Source organism: Eptatretus burgeri, chromosome 1 (genome assembly GCF_056783735.1).
Source record: "Eptatretus burgeri isolate ZD-2024b chromosome 1, Ebu_testis_v1, whole genome shotgun sequence".
In the NCBI taxonomy this organism is placed as follows: domain Eukaryota; kingdom Metazoa; phylum Chordata; class Myxini; order Myxiniformes; family Myxinidae; genus Eptatretus; species Eptatretus burgeri.
The window spans coordinates 95,879,285-95,889,284 of record NC_140961.1 but is presented as its reverse complement, the minus strand read 5'-3'; the positions used below and the strand labels follow the sequence as shown (position 1 = coordinate 95,889,284).

Sequence of the window (10,000 nt, the reverse complement as noted above, 5' to 3'; positions counted from 1 at the left end):
GACTTATGAAAAATTTGTCTAAAACGCTGGCACACGTCGAATACGTTATGGGTAAGTTTTGTATACGTTAAGAGCACGCTGAAAAACACTGCCATACATTTTAGTACGCTGGCTTTCATTGTTGTACTCTGCGGTTGTCCTCAAATTTTAGCATGCTTGAAATTTTACGACATATGCCAGCGTATGACTCACACGTTCCGCTACGCTGGCCATAAGTTGTAGGCACGTTATGCGATCGTTGACACACGTTACTTGTAAGTTACTCATAAGTCGAAACACGTTGAGGTAATGTTTAGCGTACCAGAAACTTATTTATAACCTATGAGTAATGTGTTTTAGGCACGTCACACGATCGTTGACACACGTCGAGGCACGTTCCTTGTAAGTTACTCATAAGTCGAAACACGTCGAGGTAATGCTTAACGTACCCAAAACTTATTTCTAACCTATGAGTAACGTGCTTTGAACCTATGTGTAACGTACCTCCAACGCATATTGACGTATGTTGACGTATTTGATTGACGTCTTCCAGATGACCACAGAACTTACTGAACGTGTTTCTAATTTACAGCTACCCTATAATGGCGTATTGGCAGCGTTTAAAATAAAAACAACAATAACTTCCGATATTTCCTCACGTGACGTTACGTCACGTCCGATTGCCTCTTCAGTTTGCTCATGTCTTATTCTTAGTTGCTCCTCTGTGAATATTTTCTGTTTGAGGATATTGTCACGTCGACGTCGAAACAAAAGCAAATGTCCGAATATATTATAAAATTCGTGATAGACTAAAAAAAAATTTCAGGTTTCATCAAAAAAACAAAAAAAACAACACAACTTCAGATATTTCGTCACGTGCCTTCACGGAGCCAAGGAGAAAAAAAAGAAAATGTGCCTTGACGGAGAAAATAAGTTTCGGGAATGCTAAACATTTCCTCGACGTGTTTCGACTAATGAGTAACTTACAAGGAACTTGTGTCGACGTGTGTCAACGATCGCATATCGTGCCTACAACTTATTCCCAGCATAGCGGAACCTTTGAGTCATAGGGCGAGTACGTCGTAAAATTTTCAGCATGCTTGAAATTTCACGACATATGAGACCTACCACAAAATATGACAGCATACTTCATCGTTTTTCAGCATGCTCTTGACGTATACACAACTTACCCATACCGTATTCGACGTGTGCCAGCTTGGTTCGGCAAATTTTTCATAGGTCGGCATACGCTGGCTAACTCGTCAAGGTGTGACTGCGTGGTTGACACTTTCAATTTTCAGGCGGTTATGATTTAAATCGGCGTGCGGCAGCTTTTTAACAGGCTACGCCACCTGATCGTCGGCGATACGTGCAGCGCGCTATGACTAAGTTAAACTATCTTTGGGCGTAGATTGTGAACGCCGACAACAGGCTAAGCATTCGTTGGTATAAGTTATCTATAAGACAACGAAACGTTCTGTGCCCGTTACTAATATGTTATGTATACGACCAACTCGTTATGAATACGACCAATACTTAAAAATAAAACATCAAAATTTCAGCGTACGCCAACGTTTTACATACATTTTCATATGTTGCCATTGCTGGCTAAATCGTCAAGGTGTGACAGCGCCTTTACCAGTGCACTGGTACTCATTTTGCTGACCTCAGAAGGACGACAGGCTGAATCAACCTCCCGGTGTATTAATTCAATAATCCAACGGGGCTTGAACTCGGGACCCTAGGATCCCAAGCCGCCACCCTAACGACTGAGCCAACACTAGGCTTAGCGTACTGATTAAGAGAGTGAGATATCTGTTTGGTTAGAATGGAGGCCAAAGATGTTAGAACACCACACAGTTTGGGACATCAGAGAAGGAGCTGATACGAAAGCAGAAGACAGTGAAAAGGTGCCAAGAGCGGAGGTAGGATGAGGGGAAAGATGGGAGGGGAAAGGAGGGGGTGTAACAGGTGAGGTGTTAGGAGGAGGTAGAGTTAAGTTGGTGGGGTGAATTGACACTGAAGTTGGAAAAAAGGGACAGTTGAAGGAACTCGAATGTGCATTACAAACTGGGATTTTTAACATTTTTAAGTCAGAGATGCGATTAAAGAGATTACGTGAGGGATGCAATAAAGGAGAATTAAGATGGCGGAGAAAATAAACGTTGTAACAGAGGGACGTTTCAGACACCTGATGAAGGAAAGGTCCGATTGAAAACGTTCTTTTGAAGAATAAGAAGAAGAGAAGTGTATGATGATACAATCTGGGGAACCAAACGTGTGAAAGAGGAAATTGAATCATTTTAAGAGACTGTTTTTTTATTTTGATAAACATTAGGTAAGATAGGAAAAGGAGAGATTGAAGAAAAAAAAAGAACTGTGAAGGTGTATGGTGAATTTGGATTAGCTAAAATAGGAGGAAGATGGTCGGTCGGTGAAAGATACAGGAAGAGGAAGAGGTGGTTAGAAGAAAGAAAAATCACGTCAAGAAATCACGTGGTTTCGGGAGGTGTAAGGTGAGAAGTAAAAATAACAAATAAATTTTTATTTATTTTAAACATTAGGTAAAGGAAAGGTTGAAGAAAAAAAATCTTGATGGTGTCTGGTGAATGTGGCTCAGCAAAAGTAGAAGGAAGATGGTAGATCGGCAGAAGAAGGAGGAAGAAGAGTCGGTACAGGAAGTCACGTGGTTACGTAGGATTTAAGGTGAAGAGAAGATTTTTTATATTAATTAATCATTTATATTATTTAAGACATGAAACAGAGGTTATACTTGGGAGGGATAGAAGGAGGGGGAAGGAAAAAGTGGAGAAAATAAGAACTTATGGTAAAAAGGAGAAGTGCAATAAAATGAGTATCTTACGGAGCACTGAAATGGACTTGGATAAGACACGTGCTGAATTCGTCTTTTTGCTCAAGAACAAAGTTGAATCCTCTGATTACAATTTCCTTGATGTCTAATAATTCCACCTTCTGGTGGAGTTGACCGACAGGGAACTTTGGCCCACATCCTTCAGGAACCGACAGGCCAGGATTGATGCTTGAATTGAGCAGGAATTTCGAACTTGTTCAGGGTGCCGGCGATAAATTTGTTGTCACTTTTCAAAGTACTCCATGCTCATTTGAACTTTCTCTCCACAATTCGAATGAACACTGCCAAAGCATCGTTTACTGTTCTTAAAGCTTTAAATTAGACCATAATCTCCCAAATTTCCTAACGTATGTAGGGCTCGGAAAAGATGCATTTTAATGTTTTTGTTCTTGAAAAAGTGAAATTATTAATTAAGGTTGACCTTTGTCTCTCTGTTGCCTGTCTATAGTCATTGGTCAACCACTAGCAGATATTCGGTTTCTTAAAGGTCGAGATTTCACTATCAGCCGAAGACCTCTCCTGGGCTGATCACATAGAAAAGTTTAGGTACAGAGCCAAGTACAGACAGGGCATCCTACATTGTTCGAAGTCATCCATTGAAAAATCAGAATGACTTGCAAACAACAATTGCTTTGTCCATAACTCAATGGAATACTGTTCTCCCCTATGGTCTGGGGCTGCAACATCAAATCTTTCTCTCCTGTATTCTTTGCAATCTCTAGCACGCAACATTTTTGGCATCTCCCACAATGAAGTTGAAGTCCAATGCCTGTTGCTCTGACATTGCAGGCAGATGGGTGGCCTCTGTTTTTTTTTACCACTACTCATCTGGTCTAGTGGCTCCTGCTATTTCTCAGCTCTCTGACCCTCCAAAAGAAAGTCAAGGATGTGTGTGTTCTTCTCGTAACCTATGTTCTTCTTGTAAAAAGAAAGAAAACTCTTTTAATCCTTTTTAGATCCTCATGGAGGATCTCTAAGTCTTACTCACATTGTTGTTCTTGTGGACTTTTTTGTTTCACAGCCTACAGTTTTCATCGAAACTTCCTGAAACTTGGCGTATATATGTAAAAATACCCTGCGCAGACAGTAACCATCTCCGATTTTGAAAATTCCTCCAAGAAAAAAAAGTTATGATGTCAAAATATCTCCGCTAATAGAAATCGCCTAAAAAATTATTTCCGAAACTCGGCAAGCTTTTTGAATTCTGTTTGAGGGAATCGAACAGGGCATAAGCAGAGATGAATTACCGCACATATGATACATCACTATGACGTCATATCAATTTTTATGATGTCGTTCCTATTTTTTAACATTTTTAGATCCTCGTGGAGGATCTCTAAGTCTTACTCACATTGTTGTTCTTGTGGACTTTTTAGATCCTCGTGGAGAATCTCTAAGTCTTGCACACGTTGTTGTTCTTCATCTTCTTCTTGTGGACTTTTTTGTTTCACAGCCTACAGTTTTTTATCGAAACTTCCTGAAACTTGGCATATATATGTAAAAACACCCTGCGCAGACAGAAACCATCTCCGATTTTGAAAATTCTTCCTAGAAAAAAAGTTATGACGTCAAAATATCTCCGCTAATGGAAATCGCATAAAAAAAATTATCTCCGAAACTAGGCAAGCTTTTTGAATTATGTTTGCGGGAATCGAACAGGGCATTATCACAGATGAATTACCGCACATATGAGACATCACGATGACGTCATATCAATTTTTATGACGTCATTCCTATTTGTTGACATTTTTTGTTTCACAACCCAGAGTTTTCATCGGATCTTCGTGAAACTTGCCATGTATTTGCAGAAAGCCCACGCGCAGGCAGTAACCATCTCCGATTTTGGAAATTATTCCTAGAAAAAAAGTTGACGTCATAATATCGCCGCTAATGGAAATCACCTACACGATTATCTCCGAAACTAGGCAAGCTGTTTGAATTTTGTTTGCGCAAATCAAGTCAGGCATTAGCACAGATAATTTATCGCAAACCTGATACATCACAATGATGTCATGTTCGTTTTTATGACGTCATCATTAAGAGGACGAGGATCTTAGCTCAATTTAGCTTGTTTTCTCCCTTTTATTGAAACACCTTCCTGAGTTCAATTCCACTCTTTCCTCCAGAAGCTCAAACAGGTGGTGCATCACCCTATCATGTCATCCACAATTCTTATCCACCATATTTTATACCTCAATTAATACTTCTCTCTAACCAAACCCAACACTTGTGCAGGTTACTTAGTTTCCTCCTCTCACCTCTCTGCTATTTTCCTGTCCATAACTTGTGAAATAGAGGATTCACAAGTATATTGGTTGGTCTTGTCTGTTATTCTGTCTGTTTGATTGTCTGTATGTCAATCACCGACGGGGCACAATTTTTCACCAATCTTCACAAAACCGAGCCAACTGTTACAGGTAGGGACAAGTTAAAAGTCGATTGATTTGAAGTAAAATAGGTCGAAAGGTCAAAGGTCACAAAAATCTTTACTTTTCATCCGATTGACTTGATATCTCAACATATAAAACAGAAAAATATGGCTGGACAGTGAAGTCTCTGTCGACCCACATTAGGATGTCTCTTAATTACTTGCTGTTTGAACGTGAGTTATATGCAAGAACGTATATTAATTACGTACTATTGGACCATGACGACGTCGATTAAGGCCCGGTCACACTTTGACGTTTTAGCCAACGTATGCCGATTTTTGAATTTTTTTTCTAAAACGCTGGCACACGTTGAATACGTTATGGGGAAGTTTTGATAACATTGAGAGCATGCTGAAAAACACTGCCATACGTCGTTGTACGTTGGCTTTAAACGTTGTACTTTTTGGTTGTCCTCAAATTTTTTCATGCTTGAAATTTCACGACGTATGCCGGCGTATGACTCACACGTTCCGCTACGCTGGCCACAAGTTGTATGCACGGTCTGCGATCGTTGACAGACGTCAACACATGCTACTTGTAAGTTAATCATAAGTTGAGACACGCCGAGGTAATGTTTAGCGTACCCGAAACTTATTTCTAACCTATGATTAACGTGTTGTTGGCACGTTATGCGATCGTTGCCACACATCGACAGACGTTACTTTTAAGTTACTCATAGGCTGAAAGACGTCGGTATAATGGATCGTCCTTGCGTCAGCGTCCACGGCCACGGCCAGGACACTTATTTTCAGCATTCTTCAAACTTTTCTTGGGCATGACGAGGATGTTCACACTTCGATGTCGAGCTTGGCTATGATTCCAATTGTCCATCGGCAGAGTCTATTTAAAATAGTCGAGTTTGAGCGTTTTAACACGTTCAGAAGAAACGCTTCAAATTTCAAAACCCCAGCGTCAAAAAACAAAGGCGAGTGACAGCAATTTAAATCGTTCATTGTAAACAATGAAAATAGTTGAGTGGTACCGTTTAAAAGTCGTTGAGTGTAAAAAAAAATCCAATTGTTGAGCGCAAGCGTCGACTTTCAATAGTGGAGATGCAGCCATTTAAATCGTTGAGTTTATCATTTAAATCATTAAATCGTTAAACGCAAGGACGATCCATCATAACCCACACCCTCCCCCTCACACTCACCTACTACTGCCAAAATGAACAAACTACTACTAATACTAATACTAATACTAATACTAATACTAATACTGATACTGATACTGTTACTGCTGACATGGACATCGACTCAAAAAGGACTCGAAAACACTGTTGGGTTCCCCTTTTATGAACATCATTTTTATATACCAATTCCCAAAACCGCTGGGAACACGTCTTTATATGGCAGTTGTAAGCTAGAAACACGTTCATTTATTTTTTTTGTCGACCGGAAGACGTCATTGGAATACGTCTACATACGTCGATGTGTGTTGGGACTACGTAAATAATTGGTTCAAAGCACGTCAAACATAAGTTAGAAATAAGTTTCGCCTAAAAAAGACATTACCGCGACGTGTTTCGACTTATGAGTAGCTTATAAGTAGCCTTTGTGGACGTGTGTAAGCGTCCACATATCGTGTGTAAAACTTATCCCCATCGCATGCGGAACGTGTGTCATACGCCGAGTACGTCGTAAAATTTTGAACATGTTTAAAATTTCTTGACGTACTCTACTTACTACGACGTATGATAGCGTACTTTAGCGTTCTACTCACGTATACCAAACTTACTCATACCGTATTTGACGTGCCCCAACGTTTTAGACACATTTTTCTTAGGTCGGCATACGCTGGCAAGATCGCCAAGGTGTGACCGCGATGTTGTCACTTCCATTTCTACGGCAGTTATGATTCGAATCGTTGTGCGTCAGCCTTTTAATAGGCTACGTCACGACATCGTCGGCGGTGCGTGCAACGCGCTATGCCTAAGTTAGACTATCGTTGGGCATCGGTTGTGTAGGCCGACAACAGGTTCAGCATTCGTTGGTATAAGTTATCTATAACACAACGAAACGTTCTGTGTCCGTTACCAATGCGTTATACATAAGACCAAGTCGCTATGAATACGTCCGAATCTTAAAAAAAAAAACATCAAAAGTTCAACGTAAGCCAGCGTTTTACATACATTTTAATACGTTGCCATCGCTGGCTAAAACGTCAAGGTGTGACCGGGCCTTTAACTATGTGTATTAATTACATACTATTGAAACGTACCTTTTAGACCTTAAGACCTTTAAACCCTTTAGATACTTTTTAGACACTTTAGTTCCACATTTAGACCCTTTTGACCCATTTAGACCCCTTAGGCCCATTCAACGCAAACTATGTACTATTGGAACATACTGTTTAGACTTTTTCGACACTTAAGACCCTGTAGACCCCTTATACCCTTTGATCCTTTCCATCGTTAGACCCCTTTCGACCACTTAGAGAATTGGACTTTTATAACCAGTTTTATACCCTTCAGACCCCTTTAAAAAAAAATTTGTATACCTTGTCGAGGCTCGAATGAGAGCAAACACACAAAACACAGCAAGGGGGGCATGAGACAAGACGGGTGGGAGAGGGAAGGACAAAAGAGTGGGGAACGGTGACATTAGATCTCTGGAAGGAAGAGGGATGGGGTGGGGAACATGTGGTATACAAGATGGGCATTTCAGGGACTTTCAGGCAGGAAAGCAGGGAATTTGAAGGAGGTGGGTTTGGGGTGGATTAACAGGGGTAGAAAAGATCGAAGATTTGGATGGGGGATGATAAGAGGTGTTTTACCAGAAGGGGGTTGTTGGCGGACCTTGAGCGCCTGAAGAAAGATAATGGAGACAAATCACAGACAGAGCAAAGGGGAGAGGGGGGGAGAGAGACTGGAAAGGAGACGGTAGAAGACAATAAGACCACAGATCTGCCTGTGGTGAGAAAGTGAGAGGCCCAAAGACTCAGCCTCATCGTGGGAGATGCCAATGATATGAAATGCCTTGGTTTCCACAGCATGAAACTGAGAAAGGTGGGAGGCAGGAGCACCAGCCCAGAGGGGAGAGCAGGACTCCATCAGGCTGTGGATGAAAGCTTTGTATGTGGTCAGGAGCTCAGATGGGCCGAGGAAGGACTTTGCACGATGGAGGATTTCCAGTCGGCGACTGGCTTTGGAGGCCAGGTTGGAAATGTGGCTTTCCCAGGAAAGGTCATGGCAGAAAGTGAGACCCAGAACCTTGAAAGAAAGGACTTCTTCAAGAGGATTGTTGAGAAAGTAGATTGGGGGGGGGGGTTCCAAACGGTCCTTTCAGAGAGACAAAGTGAGAGTGTGAGATTTGTCCGGATAGAAAGACATGTTTTGACTTTAGACATCAACTACAATTGGAAATTGCAAACAACAATTGCCTTTAAACCTTTCGTAGACCTCTTAAGATCCCCTGCAACATTTACAACCTTGCGGCTCTTAAGACCTGTAGACATTTAGACCAGTTAGACCACCTAAGACACACACCACACAAACATCTTTTGAGTCTTCTTGCAATTTTTTTGCAAATTCTTTTCTTGCAAATTTTTTTGACTTGTGGAGAAGGTTGCGTGTGTATGTATGTAAGTATGTATGTATGTATGTATGTATGTATGTATGTATGTATGTATGTATGTATGTATATATATATATATATATATATATATATATATATATATATGTGTGTGTGTGTGTATACAGACTATTCTTTTTTCAGCAAGTAATACGCAAACTTCACCCACCCAGAGGATAGGTACTCTGTTAGTTACACTTGCTGAAGGAGAGGGTATTGCATACTGGTCCGTTTCTTAGTCTGTTTGTCCGCACAGCACTTTTGTGTTCTTCTCTGCAACCGCTTGTCAGATTGAGACAAAATTTTCACCATTGGTGCAACTATTCATGTAGAATGTTGTAATGTTAATTATGACATCATAAATCATGTGATGTGGCAGCTATATTAGAAAAATGGGAAAAATTTAGACATCTGTATCTCTGAAACCACATCAAGGAAAAAAAATTGAAACTTGACATATAGCAAGTACTCCTAATGGGGAATGAGTGTTATTTCTTTATGACATCATAGGTGCATATCATAATTGCATATGTGGAATGCCACATCCGAGCAGTATAAAAAATTTTGAGGGTCATCTTGGGATAAAATGGTTTACAGAAAAAAAAATTAATGATGTCATCAGTCACGTGATTAACAGCCATATTGTTGTTTTTTTTTTAAACCTTCAAAAATCTTCTCTGAAATGGCTGAAAAGATCGACGCAAAACTTTACACATATGACCGCCTATCCATGAGGAATGAAATGGTCACACATTTGAGATCATAGGTCACATGCTTTGGCAACCATATTGGATTTACCCTAAAACCGATAAAAAATACACCACTCTAAAGAAGTCCAGGCAAGGGTCTGCAATCCCCGATTGCTCTTTTTCTTGTTTCAACATTGTCTGCATGTTGCGCCACTGAATTTGTTCACCAATAAAAACCAAGAAGCATATTATTGTTTATGAGGTCAAAGGGTCAAAGATAAAGGTCACATGAAATCATCAATTTCCATTTGATTGACTTGAAACTTCAAAAGAATTTGCATAATGGGTCACTGAATTGGTTTACCAATCAAACCAAGCACCCGATTGTTTTTGAGGACAAAAGCTCAAAGGTCAAGGCCAAATATAATCATCACTTTTCATCCAGTTTACTTGGAATTTGAA

At 40.3% G+C, this 10,000-nt stretch overlaps 1 protein-coding gene across 4 annotated transcripts in view; it reads right to left on the bottom strand.

Moving 5' to 3' along the window:
- The window catches only part of LOC147034994 (slit homolog 2 protein-like), a 473,672-nt gene that overhangs the window by 239,427 nt on the left and 224,245 nt on the right, over positions 1–10,000 (bottom strand). The window lies entirely within an intron of this gene.